The following is a 22,707-nucleotide window of genomic DNA, read 5'->3' on the forward strand; positions in this document are numbered from 1 at the left end:
CTTCGGTTTGGATCATACCTTTTTCACACATGTTTCCAAATACGAATTGTATACTGTTTCTGATGCTGTTGCATGCGATTTCTTGAACCGAATAAACCAACTCGGAGAAGTTATGGATTCTTTCCTCTGAAGTTGTTAGTAATATTTGTAACCTAGTCGCGCAAGATGGTACCTCTAACACAGAATAACTTCTGTGTGGCTTCTAAAAAAAAGATCAATGAAATTCTCGTTTGACGTCAGCTTTATTTCCGATCGTCCATTAAGTCGCACTGCAACTTAGTTTTTCCTCCGTATATATTTCAGGTTGAGAAAAGGTGCATTTATCTGTACTTCTATCGATATGGCTGTAAGAAAACTGACCAATAATTTGAAACGTGAAATGAAATGTTAGTAATATCTGACTCACTTCAATTGTTTTCCTAGTCAGCAACGTTTCCCTATCCATTCAGGTTCTTGTCTTAATACAGTTTCAGTGTCTGTACTAGTATTAGTAAGAATTGTAAAACGAAAAATACTATTTTATATGCACGCCGGATATTATGGATAAAAGGTAATGTTATTTTTTAAACAAGTTATATATATTTCAGAGGTATTGTGTGAAGCTAAGCTATGTCTCCGCAATATCCTTTCTTCCAGGAGTGCTAGTTCTGCAAGGTTCGCAGGAGAGCTTCTGTAAAGTTTGGAACGTAGGAAGCGAGGTACTGGCAGAAGTAAAGCTGTGAGGACGGGGCGTGAGTCGTGCTTGGGTAGCTCAGATGGTGGAGCACTTGCCCGCGAGAGGGAAAGGTCCAGAGTTCGAGTCTCGGTCCGGCACACAGTTTTAATCTGCCAGGAAGTTTCATTCTGATTGTGACTACTGTGCCGTCGAAATACACCGGAACTCGTTCAACTTTATCTCGATCTTACGATAAAGCTGACAGGCACAATCGAATGTTCTAAGAACAGCGTGAAAGATAGATTTTTCTTTCTTTTCCACCATACACTGACGGAAAAAAAATCGTAACGCCGAAAAATAATTAATGTAGAGGAATGAAACGTCGGGAATGCATTTCTCTAGGTAATGTACCAGGTGATGAAAAAGTCAGTATAAATTTGGAAACTGAATAAATCACGGAATAATGTAGATAGAGAGGTACAAATTGACACACATGCTTGGAATGACATGGGGTTTTATTTGAACAAAAATTTATACATGTCCGACAAATGGCGCTTCATCTGACCAGAATAGCAATAATTAGCATAACAAAGTAAGTCGCAGCAAAGATGATGTTCTTTACAGGAAATAATATGTCCACCATCATTCCTCAACAATAGCTGTAGTCGAGGAATAATGTTGTGAACAGCACTGTAAAGCATGTCCGGAGTTACGGTGAGGCATTGGCGTGTCGGATGTTGTCTTTCAGCATCCCTAGAGATGTCGGTCGGTCACGATACACTTGCGACTTCAGGTAACCCCAAAGCCAATAATCGCACGGACTGAGGTCTGGGGACCTGGGAGGCCAAGCATGACGAAAGTGGCGGCTGAGCACACGATCATCACCAAACGACGCGCGCAAGAGATCTTTCACGCGTCTAGCAATACGGGGTGGAGCGCCATCCTGCATAAACGTCGTACGTTCCAGCAGGTGTTTATCGGCCAGGCTGGGGATGATGCGATTCTGTAACATATCGGCGTACCTCTCACCCGTCTCGGTAGCAGTTTTACTGTCTAGCGCCTTCTCTCGGACATTTTGTGATTTTTGTTCTAATAAAACCCCATGTCATTCCAAGCGCGTGTGTCAGTTTTTACCCCTCTGTCCACATTGTTCCGTGATTTATTAAGTTTTCAAATTTATACTGACATTTTGATCACCCGGTATATAAATGATTAGATACAGGTTACTGTAAGCGCGGCTTACGCCGTTGCAAATGTGAGGTGGCGGTGCTTTAATGACAGGTGCATCTGCCAGAAACTTACATGCAGCCGTGCAGGCATTGTGTAGTACAGGCGGCGGGTTGTCTGATGGAGTTCCATGCCTGCTGCACTTGGTCCGTCAGTACAGGGACGGTTAGCGCTCGATGTAACCCGATTTCTGTAGCAGGCTCTGTGGGTGGCGCCCCGTGTGAATGTCACTGTAAAGAGTCCGGGTTGCGTAGCCCCCTGTGCGTCAGATGCCTGTCTACTCCAACGCGTAAGGGTCCCACTCGACTTCTTTAGCAAGCTGCCGATGCGGTTTCTCTTTCGGCAACATGTGTGCAAGCCTGTATTTGTTTCTACCCTAAACAGGGGCCAGTTTCTAGGATGGCCTTCGGCTGTGCGTCCGAGGTATGACTTTTGAGGTTATTTTATTGAGGTCCTAATAACTGTACCCCAGTGGCGCGTACTCCGGCGAAGAGTTAATTGTGTTAGGTTCGTGACCCTGGGCCTGTTGACGGCAATCGGTAAGGCTTTCATAGTCTGCAGGATGGCGTACAACCTCCGTTCCGCTGTGGGACTCAGAATAGCAGACTATGAAAGCCTTACCGATAGCCGTCAACAGGCCCAGGGTCACGAACCTAACACAATTAACTCTTCGCCGGAGTACGCGCCACTGTGCTGCAGTTATTAGGACCTCAAGAAAATAACCTCAAAAGTCACACCTCGGACGCACAGCCGAAGGCCATCCTAGAAACTGGCCTAACGGTTAGTGAGTGTAAAATCTCTTTACATTCGATGAATATACGTGATATATATATATATGATACAATTCTACCCTTGAACGACGTTTACTAATTTTCTATCTTCATACTAGCAGAATCCATGCGCAAAGTAGTTTCTTACAATAGCTATGCCATGAGTGCATAATTATTCTTTGTAGTACTCTCTCTGGTGGTTGTTAGGAAAAAGCTTCCGGGATTGTCTTCGTACCGATTAGCCTGAGAATTGTTTGAAGAATTGTAATCTGAATATTGAGATTTATGACAGAAGATAACTGATACGAAATTGTACGATTAAAAGGGAAATTATATATAGCTCCTTCATACAAAAGGTGTGTATTTGACATTTGAGAATTAATGATATTCATCGATGTATTGCATAGTTGTTAATCAGAAGGGAACTTCCGAAAGACTGGATACGAACCTGCATTTAATAATCCAAGAGCTCCATAAACTTCATCAAAGCCAAATATCCGCTCGATCTGAGGTTTCCCGACTGATTATACAACGCTCCCAAAAATACGACGCATTTTATTTGTACAGATTAGCAGACTGCCGCAAAGCACGAGCCTGCGGACAAGAAGACTTGTCGCCCGATTTCATTCTAACAAGTAAAATTTCTGAATCATTTTGAGTGACTGAGCTATGATTGTTTCTCCTATTATGAATGATTGATTGCTCGAACGAATTGAGAACTACATAACTACATAATTACATAGATAGGAGGAAAAATTACAAGAGGTATCCTGTTGAGGGTAGAAACAAATACAGGATTTGCACACAAGTTATCAAAAGAGAAACCGCATTGGCATTGTAAATGTTCTAATGAATTTTGTTTGCATTTAAGGTGGTTATTATTACCACGTTTGTATTATTTGTTGGACATTTCAGGATGGCATACAACCTGCATTCCGCTGTAGGATTCAGAAGAACAGACTGAAACCGTTACCAATAATCACCAACAAACCCAAGATTATGAACGTAACACTGTTAATTCTTCGCCGCAGCACTGTCGTGAAGCACCGTGTGTGGTTCTCACCCAACTTCTGCGGGACTCTGTGTGGCTGTCATCCGTCTTGTGCAGCACGCTGCATACTTGTTGCCCAACTTGCATTGCAGCCTGCTTGCCTGTGGCTCAACTTGTGTACCGCCCAGTGTGATTGTTATCCAATATGTGTAGAATCATGTATGATTCTCGCCTACCTTCTGTAGCACAATGTGTGATTGTCATGCGACTTGTGTAGCACCCTGTGCCGTTGTCGTCCAACTTGTGTAGCACCCTGTGCCGTTGTCGTCCAACTTGTGTAGCACCCTGTGCCGTTGTCGTCCAACTTGTGTAGCACCCTGTGCCGTTGTCGTCCAACTTGTGTAGCACCCTGTGCCGTTGTCGTCCAACTTGTGTAGCACCTTTTGCCATTGTCGTCCAACTTGTGTAGCACCTTTTGCCGTTGTCGTCCAACTTGTGTAGCACCCTGTGCCATTGTCGTCCACATTGGGTAGCACCCCTTCTTGGTCGTCTTCCAATTTGTTTGGTGCGACCATGTGAAGCACTGTGTCTGATCGTTACCTGACTTCTGTGACACCTTGTGCGAACCCCATCCAATTTGTTTAACAGCCTATGACGGGCCCACCTGACGTTTTTAGCATCCCGTGCCGTTGTCGCCCAACTTGTGTAGCACCGTATGTGATTGGTGCCATCATGTGAAGCACTGTGTCTGATCGTTACCCCACTTCTGTGACTCCTTGTGCGAATCCCATCCAATTTGTCTAACACCTTATGACAGACCCACCTGACATATATAGCATCCTGTGTGATTGTCACCCGACTTGTATCGAACCCTGTGTGATTGTCACCCGACTTGTGCCGAACTCTGTGTGATTGTCACCCGACTTGTGCCGAACTCTGTGTGATTGTCGCCCGACTTGTGTCGAACCCTGTGTGATTGTCGCCCGACTTGTGTCGAACCCTGTGTGATTGTCGCCCGACTTGTGTCGAACCCTGTGTGATTGTCGCCCGACTTGTGTCGAACCCTGTGTGATTGTCGCCCGACTTGTGTCGAACCCTGTGTGATTGTCGTCCGACTTGTGCAGCACCGTGTGCCATTGCCGCCAGGTGCCCGGCACGGCAGCAGAGCGCGGCGGGCCGGCCGCCCGCGCCGGAGCTCGCGGGATGACGTCACGCGCCGCCACCGCCCCCGCCGACGCGCCCCCGCAGCCAGCGGCCGCCTCCGCCCCCGCCGCCCCCAGCGCAGAGGCCGGCCGGCGCGGCCGCAGCCTCTCCACCAGCACCGCCCCGCAGCCGCAGCACGTAGCACCCGCCGCCACACACCTCCAGTCGCCGGCAGCAGCGTAAGTACACACCGCTCGCTCTGTTTACAGCGAGACACCCCATCCACGGGCTGATCCCTGTTTACCTGTCGTGCACGTCACTGCTGATGTTCAGGTACAAAAAAAAATGGCTCAGAGGATTTTGGGACAACTGCTGTGGTCGTCAGTCCCCTAGAACTTAGAACTACTTAAACCTAACCTAACTAACCTAAGGACATCACACACATCCATGCCTGAGGCAGGATTCGAACCTGCGACCGTAGCGGTCGCGCGGTTCCAGACTGAAGCGCCTAGAACCGCTCGGCCACTCTGGCCTGCTGTTCAGGTACAACCTCGGTATGTACCAGTGCTACCCTTTCGTCCCCTGTACACGATCACACTCGTTTGTCAAATTGCCGTCCACTGTCGACAGGTTTCCTAGACGAGGGTGCAGACGTAGCAACCAAGTTCGTGGAACTGAACCTCGCTTTTGAAGCAGCCGTCAGTTTGTGCATATTCTAGCAATAGCACCACTTGCAAAGTAGGTTAGAAATCAGATTAATAATGTTGCTCACGCAGCGTATGTTCGCTTTATCGGGCAACAACAAAGTTATTGACTGTGGATGGTATCGTCAGAATGGAAATAATGAAGTCACTGTAAAAAAGGTCATTAATTTTGGCACTTATCTCGAATGGATTCCTACGTAGATTTTGTCGAAGTTGTTATGGCTCATCTTTTTGATTCTAGGGTGATCCCACTTTGACTGCTAGAAGGCCGAGATCAGTATTTTAGCAATATTTGAAGACCTAACAAAGGCGTTTTTCAGGAAATTCTTAATGATCAAACTATCCCAGATCAGAGCAATGGTATGGTAGAAATTATTTTTTACTTGGTGTTCACGATCCACATTTTGATTGAAGAGATTAGAGATTAGATTATTACTTGTTCCATACATTATGAATACGACACTTCGTAATGATGTGGAACGTGTCAGGTTTATAAAAGGTGCCTATACATTACATTAGACAAAATATTACATGACACTTTTTTTTTTTTTTTTTTTTTTTTTTGAGGTTGGGGAATTACCCACTTACTATATCCAAAAATTCATCTAATGAATAGGAGTTGCCATTAAGAAATTCTTTTAATTTCCTTTCAAATGCTATATGGCTATCTGCCAGACTTTTGATGCTAGTAGGTAAGTGGCCAAAGACTTTTGTGGCAGCATAATTTACCCCCTTCTGAGCCAAAGCTAGATTTAACTTTCAAGATCATCCTTTCTCCTAGTGTTGTAGCCATGTACACTGCTATTACTTTTGAATTCGTTCGGATTGTTAATAAATTTCATAAGTGAATATATATATATATATATATATATATATATATATATATATATATATATATATATATATATTGTGAGGCTGCAGTGAAGATTTCTAGCCCTTTAAATAAGTGTCTGCAGGATGATCTTGGATGAGCTCCAGCAATTATTCTGATTACACGCTTTTGTGCAATGAACACTCTTTTACTCAATGATGAGTTACCCCAGAATATGATGCCATACGAAAGCAGGAAATGAAAATAGGCGTGGTAAGCTAATTTACTCAGATGCATATCGCCAAAATTTGCAATGACCCTAATAGCATAAGTAGCTCAACTCAAACGTTTCAGCAGATCCTCAGTGTGTTTTTTCCAGTTCAACCCCTCATCAATGCATACACCTAGAAATTTTGAATATTCTACCTTAGCTACCGATTTCTGACCGAAGTCTATTAATGGTGTCATTCCATTTACTGTGTGGAACTGTACATATTGTGTTCTGTCAAAGTTTAATGAGAGCCCATTTGCAGAGAATCACTTAATGATTTTCTGAAAAACATCGTTTACAATTTCACCAGTTAATTCTTGTCTGTCGGGTGTGATAGCTATAATTGTATCGTCGACAAAAAGTACCAGCTTTGCATCTTCGTGAATATAGAACGGCAAGCCATTAATATATATTAAGAACAGCAGAGGACCCAAGACCGAACCTTGCGGCACCCCACTCTTGATTGGTACCCAGTTCGAGATATCACCAGTTTTTTGCATATTATGTGAACTGTTTATTTCAACTTTCTGCACTCTCCCAGTTAGGTATGATTTAAACCATTTGAGCACTGTCCCATTCATAGCACGGTACTTGAGCTTATCTAGAAGCATTCCATGATTTACACAATCAAAAGCCTTTGATAGATCACAAAAAATCCCAACAGGTGACTTCCGGTTACTCAGAGCATTTAATGTTTCATTAGTGAAAGTATATATAGCTATTTCCGTTGAAAAACCCTTCTGGAAACCAAACTGACATTTTGTTAAAACTTTATTTTTACAAAGGTGTGAAGCTACTCTACAATACATTACTTTTTCAAGAATTTTGGATAGGGCAGTCAGAAGAGAGATCGGGAGGTATTTTTTGACATCAGACATATCCCCTTTTTTATGCAGTGGTTTAACAATGGCATATTTCAGTCTATCTGGGAAAATTGCCTGCTTCAGAGAGCTATTACATATGTGGCTAAGAATCCCTCTTATCTCTCAGGAACAAGCTTTTATTACCCTGCTGGAAATGCCATCAATCCCATGTGAGCTTTTATTCTTGAGAGAGTTTATTATCTTCCTAATGTCAGTAAATTCACATATACTTCTTCTTAATTGTCACATCATCAAGAAAACAGTTTTGTATCAATCTCCATATATTTAATTTCCACTTTAACCAAACACAAGACTTGACCGTTCTTTTACAAAGCGGAATAACAACTTCTGCAAAGTGAAACGAGGACTGCTCTGTGCGCATTCGCGCCAAAACGGTTACAAGTAAGTCACAGATTATAACAGCCTCACAGAAATGAGAATACACACAAGAAGCATATCACTGTAATATATCGATACATCGGAGTAACTATACATTAATAAAACCAAATGTGAACATCGTCACAAAAACATGTTACTTCGCAAAAAAGTAGTACGATATTACTGGTATCGAGAACTGGGGTTGGAGTGCCGTAATGGTCACGTAAATAAAGAACCATTAAAATATCATGTCACGCAGTATGTTGACATTGGTGGACAGTGTATGAGATTGGTGCACAAGTTCGTCGCGTTTTTGTGTTGGATGTTGAATTCCGGTTGCAGTGGTTTTATTTATGGATTGTTATTTTTTATTTGAAATCCACGGTTGCTCCAGTTTACATGTTGTCATTTCGTCATTCGGACGCAGTGGTTGCAGCTGTGGACGCTAGGCAGTGGAGTGGCAAGTAGAGAAATCGGAACACTACCGACGTATTGTTCTATTTGTGTTAGACAGAGGCGTAACAGCAAAGGATGCAGCCACAAACACCTCCGCCGTGTTTGGGAATAATGCCACTGTATAGAGCACGGCAAGAAAAAAAATTTTTTTTTTCGTTTTAAGGAGGACCGTTGTGACATTAGTGACTCTCCACGTTCAGGAAGACCTTTGAGATTTGACAAAGATCGTTTAACTCTTTCAGAAGTGAATTTTTGTTAAGGAAGGAAAACATTTATGTTTGTGGTAATGCTATTAGGCGATTTTTTAATCCCTTTAGATGCAAGGTTGATACAAAAATTTGTGCTCGTTTTCAAAACGTAGTTTGTACCCTTGACTTTTATTTTATGAACTATGATAACTAATTACGAAATATTCTCATTCGTGATACATACTAAGACGTTCATTCAGTAATGACCGCGTGGTCTGGGCCGCCTTGCACGGTTCGGGCGGCTCCCCTCCCCCTCCCCCCATCGGAGGTTCGAGTCCTCCCTCCGTCGTGTGTGTGTGTGTGTGTGTGTGTGTGTGTGTGTGTGTGTGTGTGTGTGTGTTGTCCTTAACGTAAGTTAGTTTAAGCTAGATTAAGTAGTGTTTAAGCCTAGGGACCGATGACCTCAACAATTCGGCTGGATAGGGAGTTACCACTTTTTTTTCACAATAATTACCATGCAAAATAACAATATTCAATTATAGATTAAGGAAAGGCAAACCTACGTTTCTAGCATTTGTAGACTTAGAGAAACCTTTTGACAATGTTGACTGGAATACTTTCTTTCAAATTCTGAAGGTGGCAGGGTTAAAACACAGGGAGCGAAAGGCTATTTACAATTTGTACAGAAACCAGATGGCAGTTATAATACTCGAGGGACACGAAAGGGAAGCAGCGGTTGGGAAGGGAGTGAGACAGGATTGTAGCCTCTCCCCGATGTTATTCAATCTGTATATTGACCAAGCAGTAAAGGAAACAAAAGAGAAATACGGAGTAGGTATTAAAATCCACGGAGAAGACAGCAAAGGACTTGGAAGAGCAGTTGAACGGAATGGACAGTGTCTTGAAAGGAGGATATAAGATGAACATCTACAGAAGCAAAACGAGCATAATGGAATGTAGTCGAATTAAGTCGGGCGATGCTGAGGGAATAAGATTAGGAAATGAGACACTTAAAATAGTAAAGGAGTTTCGCTATTTGGGGAGCAAAGTAACTGATGATGGTCGAAGTAGAGAGGATATAAAATATAGACTGGCAATGGCAAGGAAAGCGTTTCTGAAGAAGAGAAATTTGTTAACATCGAGTATAGATTTAAGTGTCAGGAAGTGATTTCTGAAAGTATTCGTATGTAGCCATGTATGGAAGTGAAACATGGACGATAAATAGTTTGGACAACAAGAGAATAGAAGCTTTTGAAATGTGGTGCTACAGAAGAATGCTGAAGATTAGATGGGTAGATGACATAACTAATGAGGAGGTATTGAATAGAATAGGGGAGAAGAGGAGTTTGTGGCACAACTTGAGTAGAAGGAGGGTCGGTTGGTAGGACATATTCTGAGGCATCAAGGGATCACAAATTCAGTACTGGAGGGCAGCGTGGAGGGTAAAAATCGTAGAGGGAGACCAAGAGATGAATACACTAAGCAGATTCAGAAGGATGTAGGTTGCAGCAGGTACTGGGAGATGAAGAAGCTTGCACAGGATAGAGTAGCATGGAGAGCTGCATCAAACCAGTCTCAGGACTGAAGACAACAACAACAACAAAAATAATGTGTGTGTGTGTTGTGTTTATTGAACTTATAAAAAAAACTCAGGGAGCTTGTGCACCGAGCCAGTACGACGTGCGGCGCAGGATGTACAAGGTATGTGGCAAAAATAATGAGACTGTGACAAGAGAAGCGATCTCGCGACGCTGAGTTGTTCCGATTTCGCAGACCGTTGTGTCCACCCCAGCTCCGTAAAGCCAACACGTGATTTTTGAAAGCGCCTTCAGTGAAGTTGTGTTCTTGTTGTGTGTTACGGAAATGGAAGAGCACAATTTAGAGCAACTTTATGCCGTGAAGTTCGGTGTTTCGGTTCGCGAATCTACGAGTGCGACCTTTGAAAAGTTGGAAGAGGCCTGTGGGGATCGTTCCGCAACGAGATCACAAGTTCGGATGGCCGAGGACGCGTTGGGATGGACCTTGCTCAGGGGGGCCATCAGCTTCAGAAACGGACGAGAACGTGGAACGTGTGCGCGCGCTCTGGCGGAATCTGACCGACGTTTAGCAACAAGGATGACGGGCGACTTCTTACACACCTTCACCGTACAAAGGTCGAATCGGACCGAGACCGGACATTTCCGACAAGTGGGTGCTGCATCGGAACAGCTCCACATCCATCACCGGAACTTCTGACCTGGAAAGGCGTTCTTCCCGCTCCACACTGGCTCCCTGGTCAGCTGACCTGACCGAGCAGTGGTCAGCACACACTGGACTCGCATTGGGGGGGCGCCGGTTCAAACCAGCGTACGACCGTCCTGATTTCCGTTTTCTGTGATTTCCCTAAATTGCTTCAGGCAAAGCAGGGCTGACTTCTTTGAAAGGGCACGGCCAATTTGCTTCCCCATCCTTCCCTAAACGGATGGGACCGACGAGCTCGCAGTTTGGTTCGCTCCCCCCCCCCCCCCCCCCAAACCAACCAACCACCTGATCTGAGTCCTTGCGACTGTTTTGTTTTCCGGAAATTCAAAAACGTCGTTAGAGGACGTCATTTTGCGACTTTGGAGAACATTCAAAAGAATGTGACCGACAAGCTAAAGGTGCTGCCTTTGAGCTGTGCTACCGAGACTGGCAACGGCTACTCCGCCGGTATATATACCAGGTGTAGAGGCATGAAACCGGAATTTGTTTGCAATAATTACACGTCCGTTGTTTGAAACTGACAATCAGTAGCCGCCCGCTGTGGCCGAGCGGTTCCAGGCGCTTCAGTCTGGAACTGTGCGGCCGCTACGGTCGGAGGTTCCAATCCTGCCTCGGGCACGGATGTGTGTGATGTCCTTAGGTTAGTTAGGTTTAAGTATTTCTAAGTTCTAGGGGACTGATGACCTCATATGTTAACTCCCATAGTGCTCAGAGCCATTTGAAACATTTTTTTTTTTTTTTACAGTCACTATTTTATCGAAAATAATCTCCATTGCAGTTTATACATTCCTCCCACCTCTCTGACAGGCTGTGAATGCCGCGCCGAAAAAAAGTTCTTCTTTTGAAGCGAACCACTTAGGGCACCATTTTCGTACATTTTCATACGAACTGAAGCGTTATTCAGCGAGAGTGTTGTCTCAGTAACGCAAATACGCTACTGCCCATTAAATTTGCTACACCAAGAAGAAATGCAGATGATAAACGAGTATTCATTGGACAAATATATTATACTAGAACTGACATATGAATACATTTTCACGCAATTTGGGTGCGTAGATTCTCAGAAATCAGTACCCAGACCAACCACCTCTGGCCGTAATAACGGCCTCGATACGCCTAGGGATTGAGCCAAACAGAGCTCGGATGGCGTGTACAGGTACAGCTGCCCGTGCAGCTTCAACACGATACCACAGTTCATCGAGAGTAGTGACTGGCGTATTGTGACGAGCCATTTGCTCGGCAACCAATGACCAGATGTTTCCAGTTGGTGAGAGATCTGGAGAATGTTCTGGCCAGGGCAGCAGTCGAACATTTTCTGTATCCAGAGAGGCCCGTACAGGATCGGCAACGTGCGGTCCTGCATTATCCTGCTGAAATGTTGGGTTTCGCAGGGATCGAACGGAGGGTAGAGCCGCGGGTCGTAACACATCTGAAATGTAACGTCCACTGTTCAAAGTGCCGTCAGTGCGAACAAGAGGTGACCGAGACGTGTAACCGATGGCACCCCATACCGTCACGACGGCTGATACACCAGTATGGCGATGACGAATAGACGCTTCCAATGTGCGTTAACCGCGATGTCGCCAAACGTGGATGCCACCATCCTGATGCTGTAAACAGAACCTGGATTCATCGGAAGAAGTGACGTTTTGCCATTCGTGCACCCAGGTTCGTCGTTGAGTACACCGTCGCAGGCGCTCCTGTCTGTGATGCAGCGTCAAAAGTAACCGCAGCCACGGTCTCCGAGCTGATAGTCCGTGCTGCTGCAAACGTCGTCCAACTGTTCGTGCAGACGGTTGTCGTCTTGCAATCGTCCCTATCTGTCGACTTAGGGATCGAGACGTGGCTGCACGATCAGTTACAGCCGTGCGGATAAGATGCCTGTCATCTCGACTGCTAGTGATACGAGGCCGTTGGGATCCAGCACGGCGTTCCGTATTTCCCTCCTGAACCCATCGTTTCCATATTCTGCTATCAGTCATTGGATCTCGACCGACGCGAGCAGCAATGTCGCCATACGATAAACCGCAATCCGACCTTTATCAAAGTCGGAATCGTGATGGTACGCATTTCTGCTCCTTACACGAGGCATCACAACAACGTTTCACCTGGCAACGCCGGTCAACTGCTGTTTGTGTATGAGAAATCCGAAACCTTCCTCGTGTCAGCGCGTTGTAGGTGTCGCCACCGGCGGCAACCTTGTGTGAATGCTCTGAAAAGCTAATCATTTGCATATCACAGCGTCTTCTTCCTGTCGGTTAAATTTGGCGTTTGTACCACGTCATCTTCGTGGTGTGGCTGATAATCGGACGAGCCAAGACTGGAGAACAAGCCGCACGCCCTACTATCTCCCAACTGAACGCCCCTATCGTTTCCCTGACCCGTTTTGCTGTGCGTGACGAGGCGTTGTCGTGGAGCAATATGACTTTGTGTTGTCTTTTTCCATATGCCGGTCGTTTTCCACGTAATGCTCCATTTAAATCCATCATTTACTGTTGGAAGCGATCAGTGTTAACGGTTTCACCACCTCGTAATAGACGGCACACTTCTGATCCCACCAAACAGAGAGCATTGTCTTGTTTCCAAAGCGATTTGGTGTGACAGTGGATGGCGATGGTTTGCCTGGCTTCGCCCACGATTTACGACGCTTAGGATTCATTTTTCATCACCTACCCGCGGAAGTCGACGAATAAAGCAAGCAGGGAGCTAAACGTAACACAGCCGACGGTTTGGAAAATCTTACGGAAAAGGCTAAAGCACAAGCCCTACCGTTTACAATTGCTACAAGCCCTGACACCCGATGACGAAGTCAAACGCTTTGAATTTTCGGCGCGGTTGCAACAGCTCGTGGAAGAGGATGCGTTCAGTGCGATCTTGTTTTCAGTGATGAAGCAACATTTTTTCTTGACGGTGAAGTGAACAGACACAATGTGCGAATCTGGGCGGTAGAGAATCCTCACGCATTCGTGCAGCAAATTCGCAATTCACCAAAAGTTAACGTATTTTGTGCAATCTCACGGTTTAAAGTTTACGGCCCCTTTTTCTTCTGCGAAAAAAACGTTACAGGACACGTGTATCTGGACATGCTGGAAAATTGGCTCATGCCACAACTGGCGACCGACAGCGCCGACTTCATCTTTCAACAGGATGGTGCTCCACCGCACTTCCCTCACGATGTTCGGCATTTCTTAAACAGGAGATTGGAAAACCGATGGATCGGTCGCGGAGGAGATCATGATCAGCAATTCGTGTCATGGCCTCCACGCTCTCCCGACTAAACCCCATGCGATTTCTTCCTGTGGGGTTATGTGAAAGATTCAGTGTTTAAACATCCTCTACCAAGAAACGTGCCACAACTGCGAGCTCGCATCAACGATGCTTTCGAACTGATTGATGGGGACTGCTGCGCCGAGTGTGGGAGGAACTTGATTATCGGCTTGATGTCTGCCGAATCACTAAAGGGGTACATATCGAACATTTGTGGATGCCTAAAAAAACTTTTTGAGTTTCTGTATGTGTGTGCAAAGCATTGTGAAAATATCTCAAATAATAAAAGTTATTGTAGAGCTGTGAAATCGCTTCAATCATTTGTAATAACCCTGTATATATATATATATATATATATATATATATATATATATATATATATATATATATATACATGACACTTTATCACGGTAGAATTATATATTTTTATTTTTATAATTATATTTTTTATGATTTTGGTTGGGGTGGCTTTAAATATTGTGGGCTAGCATGAGACTTTTAACTAACTTATACTGCGATAACACTCGTACGGAAATCGGCTGCCCCGAAGTACGTACGATATATTTTTTAAACACAACGCGTGACTCACCGCCTTCTAATAAATAGTTTGCGTGAGCACTGCTATTTAGAGAAGAAAATATGCTATTCTTAGACAAACTGTAATTATTAATGTGGTCTCCGGGGCTACTGGTTATTTATGTACGAAATGTCACAAACATTAACTGAGATATTGCGGAGCTTGTTGAATGTAATGATTTTTAATGTTTCTTGTTCATTATTTGCAAGGCAGTCCGGGAGAGAATTTCATCTGCCGTTAGGCGGCCAAATTGGATCATACTGTAGTAATTCAGTGCTGTGGATTTTAGTAACTGAAAGTTATTACTACGCTTTTTAACTTTGAAATTAATGAAAGATCAAAATTGAGGAGTCTCTCGCATTTACATTTAATAACACAAATTGTCAGCGTAATGGCCGACTAAATCCTACTATGGAAGATAAGCTCCCTGCACTGCGAATTTCTGTAAGAATTTTGTTAATCATAATTAATGGTTGCGATCATGCGAGGTGACAACCAAGTCATTAATACACACTTTCTAATAACAATTATATTTTGCTAAATTACAAGCAAACTTACATTAAATATTATCCAGCACTACAATGGCGGCGTACCTCTAGACGAAACAAAAACAGGAGAGCTTTCCATGAAGCAGTAGTCTCTGGTCATGTTCATTTTCATTACACAGATAAAAAAGCATTTTCTTTTACTTTCATATCACATCGCTGTTTGTGTTTTTTTGGTGGTATTATTTAACTTTTTTAATCTTTCTTATACAGACTTGAAATAATTTATAACTCACAAGTCGTACAGCAAAAAGTTCCTTTCCCTTTCTCCAGATGTCCATTTATGTGACGCACCGTCACAGCGAGCAGGATTTCACAAGCGGTCTTTCGATTCGCTCGCCGTCTTTCGTGGAGTTCATGCGCGACTCAGCGCCTTACCCGTAGCTTTCAAGCGAAGAGAAACGGCGTCCAGCGTCACATTCAGTTGCTGTTGTGGCTCAGTATCACCTTCGTCCACTGAGGCCTGCATTTCGGTGTCTTCCAAGTCTTTTCGGTCGTTCCCGCGCTCGTCGTTTCTCACGTCGAAATCACGACTTTTTAACTGTTTGAACCGCTCGAAACACCGTGTTTTCCCTACAGCACGTTTGCCGAAAACTTGGACAAGCGTTGGATGCCATTGTGCAGCAGTTTTCTCCAAATAACAGAAAACCCACGCTTCCCGTAAATCGTAGTTCGTAATCACAAAATTCGACACGTTCCCGGGTTTGAAACAGACGCGGATAGGTTACTGTGTGACGACATTCGTCGTAAGCCGTTGCAGGGAGCAGAGGGCCCTACATAAATATTGAAACATTATCAAGTAATGTAGTTCGTAAAATAAGATCGTGGCTTGTGGAAAATAATTTGATGCTAAATCACAGTAAGACTCAGTCTTTACAGTTTCTAACTCACAATTTAACAAGAACCGATATTTTGATCAGACAGAATGGGCATATTATAAGCGAGACGGAACAGTTCAAGTTCCTAGGCGTTCGGATACATAGTAAGCTGTTGTGGAAAGCCCATGTTCAGGATCTTGTTCAGAAACTAAATGCTGCTTTATTTACCATTAGAACAGTATCTGGAATAAGTGACACTTCAACACGGAAAGTAGACTACTTCGCATATTTTCATACGCTTATGTCATATGGTATTATTTTTTGGGGTAATTCTTCTGATTCAAAAAGGGTATTTTTGGTTCAAAAACGGGCTGTTCGAGCTATATGTGGTGTAAGTTCGAGAACCTCTTGTCGACCCCTATTCAATAGTCTGGGAATTCTGACATTGCCCTCGCAGTATATATCTTCTTTAATGTCGTTTGTTGTTAGCAATATTAGCTTATTCCCAAGAGTTATCAGCTTTCACTCAGTTAATGCTAGGCAGAAATCAAATCTGCATGTGGAATGCACTTCCTTGACTCTTGTGCAGAAAGGAGTGCACTATTCTGCTGCATCCATTTTCAATAAGCTACCACAGGAACTCAAAAATCTTAGCAGTATCCCAAACGCTTTTAAGTCTAAACTGAAGAGTTTCCTCACGGCTCACTCCTACTATTCTGTCGAGGAGCTCCTGGAAGAGCTGAAAAATTCAGCAAATTCCAGTTTTACATTGTTGATTTTCTTTATTTAAACTTACGAATTTTCGCCTGAATACGTTTTTTTATATTTCATCTGTTTCTACTATCTTTTTATAATTTAATGTATTGACTCGTTCCATGACCATGGAGACTTCTCATTAATTTGGTCCCACGCATCAATAAATAAATAAATAAAAATAAATACACTGACGGCTAGCACCATCTATAGGGAAATTCCGGTTTCATCTCTTCTACACCTGGTAGGCGCCGAAGGGAACCACTTTGAGCGGGACACTGTTGTTGCTTGAATTAAGTAAACTTTAATAAAAAAAGTTAGTCTCATTACGTTTCTCGCGCACCTCGTACAGCCTTTAAATCATCGAAATGTGCTCTAGGTGTCAGATTCCTCAAAGTTGTAGATAAATAGTGCGACAGGCAACAGAGTATTGTTTCACAAACAATGTGTAAACAGTAAAACTTGATTGTGAAGCCGGCTGCCACACCGGTTTGTGTGATTAACACGTCAAACAGAACACTAGAGTGCCAGATAATTTGACGGGCAGGACAAGTTTGACATATTGTTTGAGAGTCTACAGGTGCCTTTAGAGCTATTTTCAAACACATAAATAAAAATTTGTTTGAGAAGTACATCAGATTAACATGGTATGATATTACGATGATTTGAACAAATGAAATATATGACAATCTTGTAATGGTATGCAATACGTATGCACAAGTGAGCTTAGTCATGCACCGATGTAACGAAATCTACAACGCTACCAATGTTCTTAAACGGCAGAATCGACTTCATCTGCTACAGCATGTGGAGATAACGTGGCTTTGTGACGTCTCCTAGACATAATCCGGGCAGCTAAATAAAGAACCACACAGCCTACAGATAACTGCAGATTCTGACGTCGAAGAAAGCCGTCGAAATCTTGAGATTGCAAAACGAATCTGACGCGGCAAGGAATGCGTGAAGCGCTTACGCCGCTTAACGAGAGGTTGGATTTATCGAAAAATGAGGTTTACTGAGATACATTTTAGCGAGAGTCGACTGTAGTCGTGTGTAAACTTTGCAGAGAGACTTGGCACCATAGTTCCGATGCAGCAGCCTTCCCAACTATGGAGACAAAGGACCTCGCCTGCGTTGTTTTTGTTCTTGTTGTTGTTGTTGTTGTTGTGGTCTTCCGGCCTGAGACTGGTTTGATGCAGCTCTCCATGCTACTCTATCCTCGGCAAGCTTCATCATCTCCCAGTACCTACTGCAACCTACGTCCTTCTGAATCGGCTTAGTGTATTCATCTCGTAGTCTCCCTCTATGATTTTTACCCTCCACGCTGCCCTCCAATACTAAATTGGTGATCCCTTGATGCCTCAGAACATGTCCTACCAACCGATCCCTTCTTCTGGTCAAGTTGTGCCACAAACTTCTCTTCTCCCCAATCCTATTCAATACCTCCTCATTAGTTAGGTGGTGATCTACCCATCTAATCTTCAGCATTCTTCTGTAGCACCACATTTCGAAAGCTTCTATTCTCTTCTTGTCCAAACTATTTATCGTCCATTTTCACTTCCATACATGGCTGCACTCCATACAAATACTTTCAGAAACGACTTCCTGACACTTAAATCTATACTCGATGTTAACAAATTTCTCTTCTTCAGAAACGCTTTCCTTGCCATTGCCAGTCTACATTTTATATCCTCTCTACTTCGACCATCATCAGTTATTTTGCTCCCCAAATAGCAAAACTCCTTTACTACTTTAAGCGTCTCATTTCCTAATCTAATACCCTCAACATCACCTGATTCGGCTACATTCCATTATCCTCGCTTTTCTTTTCTTGATGTGCACCTTAGATTCTCCTTGCAAGATACTGTCCATTCCGTTAAACTGCTCTTCCGGGTCATTTTCTGTCTCTCAAAGAATTACAATGTCATCAGCAAAACTCAAAGTTTTATTTCTTCTCCATGCATTTTAATGCCTACTCCGTATTTTTCTTTAGTTTCCTCTACTGCATGCTCAATATACAGATTGAATAACATCGGGGAGAGGCTACAACCCTGTCTCCCTCCCCTCTCAACCACTGCTTCCCTTTCACATCCCTTGACTATTATAACTGCCATTTAGTTTCTGTACAAATTGTAAATAGCCTTTCGCTTCCTGTATTTTACCCATGCCACCTTCAGAATTTGAAACAGAGTATTCCAGTCAACATTGTCAATAGCTTTCTCTAAGTCTACAAATGCTAGAAACGTAGGTTTGCCTTTCCTTAATCCATTTTCTAAGATAAGTCGTAGGGTCAGTATTGCCTCACGTGTTCCAACATTTCTACGAAATCCAAACTGATCTTCCCCAAGGTCGGCTTCTACCAGTTTTTCCATTCGTCTGTAAAGAATTAGCGCTGGTATTTTGCAGCCGTGACTTATTAAACTGATAGTTCGGTAATTTACACATCTGTCAACACACGATTTCTTTGGGATTGGAATTATTATATTCTTCTTGAAGTCTGAGGGTATTTCGCCTGTCTCATACATCTTGCTCACCAGATGGTAGAGTTTTGTCATGACTGGCTCTCCCAAGGCCGTCAGTAGTTCTAATGGAATGTTGTCTACTCCGGGGGCCTTGTTTCGACTCAGGTCTTTCAGTGCTCTGTCGAACTCTTCACGCAGTATCGTATCTCCCATTTCATCTTCATCTACATCCTCTTTCATTTCCATAATATTGTCCTCAAGTACATCGCCTTTGTATAGACCCTCTGTATACTCCTTCCACCTTTCTGCTTTCCCTCCTTTGCTTAGAAGTGGGTTTCCATCTGAGCTCTTGATATTCATACAAATGGTTCTCTTTTCTCCAAAGGTCTGTTTAATTTTCCTGTAGGCAGTATCTATCTTACCCCTAGTGAGATAAACCTCTACACCCTTAAATTTGTCCTGTAGCCATCCCTGCTTAGCATTTTGCACTACTTGTCGATATCATTTTTGAGACGTTTGTATTCCTTTTAACCTGCTCAATTACTGCGTTTTTATAGTTTCTCCTTTATCATTTAAATTCAATATTTCTTCTGTCACCCAACGATTTCTACTAGTACTCGTCTTTTTACCTACTTGGTCCTCTGCTGCCTTCCCTATTTCATCTCTCAAAGCTACCCATTCTTCTTCTACTGTATTTATTTCCCCCATTCTTGTCAATCGTTCCCTAATGCTCTCCCTGAAGCTCTCTACAACCTCTGGTTCTTTTAGTTTATCCAGGTCCCATCTCCTCAAATTCCCACCTTTTTGCCTTTTCTTCAGTTTTAATCTATAATTTATAACCAATAGATTATGGTCAGAGTCCACATCTGCCTCTTGAAATGACTTAAAATTTAAAACCTGGTTCCTAAATTTCTGTCTTACCATTATATAATCTATCCGATACCTTCTAGTATCTCCAGGATTCTTCCATGTGTACAGCCTTCTTTTATGATTCATGAACCAAGTGTTAGCTATGATTAAGTTGTGCTCTGTGCAAAATTCTACCAGACGGCTTCCTCTTTCATTTCTTACCCCCAATCCATATTCACCTACTAAGTTTCCTCCTCTCCCTTTTCCTACTCTCGAATTCGTTACCCATGACTATTAAAGTTTCGTCTCCCTTGACTACCTGAATAATTTCTTTTATCTCATCATACATTTCATCAATTTCTTCATCATTTGCAGAGCTAGTTGGCATGTACTACTGTAATAGGCATAGGCTTCGTGTCTATCTTGGCCACAATAATGCGTTCACTATGCTGTTTGTAGTAGCTTTCCCGCACTCCTATTTCTTTTTTATTCATTATTAAACCTACTCCTGCATTACCCCTATTTGATTTTGTATTTATAATCCTGTATTCACCTGACCAGAAGTCTTGTTCGTCCTGCCACCTAACTTCGCTAATTCCTACTATATCTAACTTTAACCTATCCATTTCCTTTTTTAAATTTTCTAACCTACCTGCCCGATAAGGGATCTGACATTCCACGCTCTGATCCGTATACGCCAGTTTTCTTTCGCCTGATAACGATATCCTCTTGAGTAGTCCCCGCCCGGAGATCCGAATGGGGGACTACTTTTAGCTTCGGAATATTTTACTCAAGAGGACGCCATCATCATTTATCCATACAGTAAAGCTGCATGCCCTCGGGAAAAATTACGGCTGTAGTTTCCCCTTGCTGTCAGCCGTTCCCATTACCAGCACAGCAAGGCCGTTTCGGTTAGTGTTACAGGGCCAGATCAGTCAATCATGCAGACTGTTGCCCCTGCAACTACTGAAAAGGCTGCTGCCCCTCTTCAGGAACCACACGTTTGTCTGGCCTCTCAACAGATACCCCTCCGTTGTGGTTGCACCTACGATACTGCCATCTGTATCGCTGAGGCACGCAAGCCTCCCCACCAACGGCAAGGTCCATGGTTCATGGGAGGCGCGTAAAAGTCGCAAACGTAGGAAGTGTGCGGGTGTTGCTGCTGTTTCGTAACGTCTTAAGCGCCCTCCGCACATACCGATTTATGGGCCGTCCGACAAATCTGACCTTCGTAGTATTTCCCGACCAATTTTTCTTTTCGGGCGGTCGGCTGTTTCGGACTAGAGGCTGTGACCATCCGACAGCCAACCTCCCCCCCCCCCCCCTCCTCCTCCTCCTCCTCCACCACCACCACCACCACAACCACCACCACCACCTTTTCACCTAACAAATTCTATACTCCGTTCATCACAAGAATAAATCTGTTGTAAACAAACGCAAACGCGATGATTGGTCAGAAGCCGTAGCACACGTCCACTGGTGTTGTTACGCTCTTGGAAGTAGCTCCCACTTATGTGTTACATATATTATTATTAAGTTACGTTAAATGTAACTTCAAATGTATTAACAGCCATCAACGTTTTCCTTAACCCATTAAGTACCAGTGTCCTATTTTGAGGACAGAGCACATATTTATTTATAAATACACAATAAATTATTAATTTGCATCTGTTACTGTTCTACGTCATTTGTTGATGCTTTTTATAACAAATGTATGCTTGTAAGTAATTACAAGCAATAAATCCTACCATTAATTGATTATTGAATACTAAGGCACATTTTTCGTTATTACAGGTATTTACTTTATCGACAACTTAGTAATATTTGAAATATGTGGCAAAGATCTTTTTGCTGTTATATATAGTCAACAATGTGTCTTTTAGACTACTTCCATTGTTAGCTCAATTGGAGTTATTTTCATTGTTTTCCATTGTTATAAAATTTGGTGTACTCGAAATAGGACACTGGGACTTGGTGTTATCATTTCAGTTATTTGTATTGCTGCACGTTCAAATATGAAACTCTGCTACTGCTGATGTATTTTCTTTTTAGAACTTCATAATTTTACCAGATTTTGTTGCTGAGTTAAGTAACGACCCCTCTTTTATATATAAATTACAGGATATGAAGTTACTTTGAAATTTACAGCGTATTATGTAAGTATATTTATGACTATGTGACCTATTAGTAAATAATACAGTTTCAGATGGACAGTTTATGCGAGGCAAGCCTATTAGATTTGACTATAAGTTGTGGTCTCTTTGTGGAGCAAGTGGCTGCTGTTTCAAATTTGATTGATACTGTGTAAAGGATGCAGAAGATACTGCAAGGGATGACCTACTATTGGGATCAAGAGTAGACCTAAACATGTTGGACTGCATTGAAAAACACGAGAATCATTGTGTGTTCTTTGACAGTTTCTTCACTAGTAGAGGTCTTCTGATTCATCTGAGAAATTTGGGTTTTTGAGCAACTGGGACTCTCAGAGAGAATCGAGTCGCTGACTGTCCACTACGAACGGAAAAAGACAGTTCGAGGAAACTATGACTACCAGTTTGACAGGAATGCTGAAGTCTTATTTGTTCGATGGCACGACAACAGATGCGTTACAATTGGTACAAATATTGACAAAGTTGAACCTTTGAGAGCAGCTACGGGGTATAATAGACAAGCAAGTAAGAAGACAAGTGCAAAAACCTGCCGTTTTGAAGTCGTATAAAGCATACATGGGAGGTGTT

At 43.0% G+C, this 22,707-nt stretch overlaps 1 protein-coding gene across 1 annotated transcript in view; it reads left to right on the forward strand.

The window, feature by feature from the left end:
• The first annotated feature begins 4,907 nt into the window (after window positions 1–4,907).
• The window catches only part of LOC124719895 (tyrosine-protein phosphatase non-receptor type 11-like), a 299,365-nt gene continuing 281,565 nt past the window's right edge, over window positions 4,908–22,707 (forward strand). Inside the window, exon 1 of the mRNA XM_047245075.1 lies at window positions 4,908–5,025. The gene's annotated coding sequence lies outside the window, so the exon portion shown is untranslated. The remainder of the gene's footprint in view (window positions 5,026–22,707) is intronic.

This window comes from Schistocerca piceifrons, chromosome 11 (genome assembly GCF_021461385.2).
Source record: "Schistocerca piceifrons isolate TAMUIC-IGC-003096 chromosome 11, iqSchPice1.1, whole genome shotgun sequence".
Taxonomy (NCBI): Eukaryota; Metazoa; Arthropoda; class Insecta; order Orthoptera; family Acrididae; genus Schistocerca; species Schistocerca piceifrons.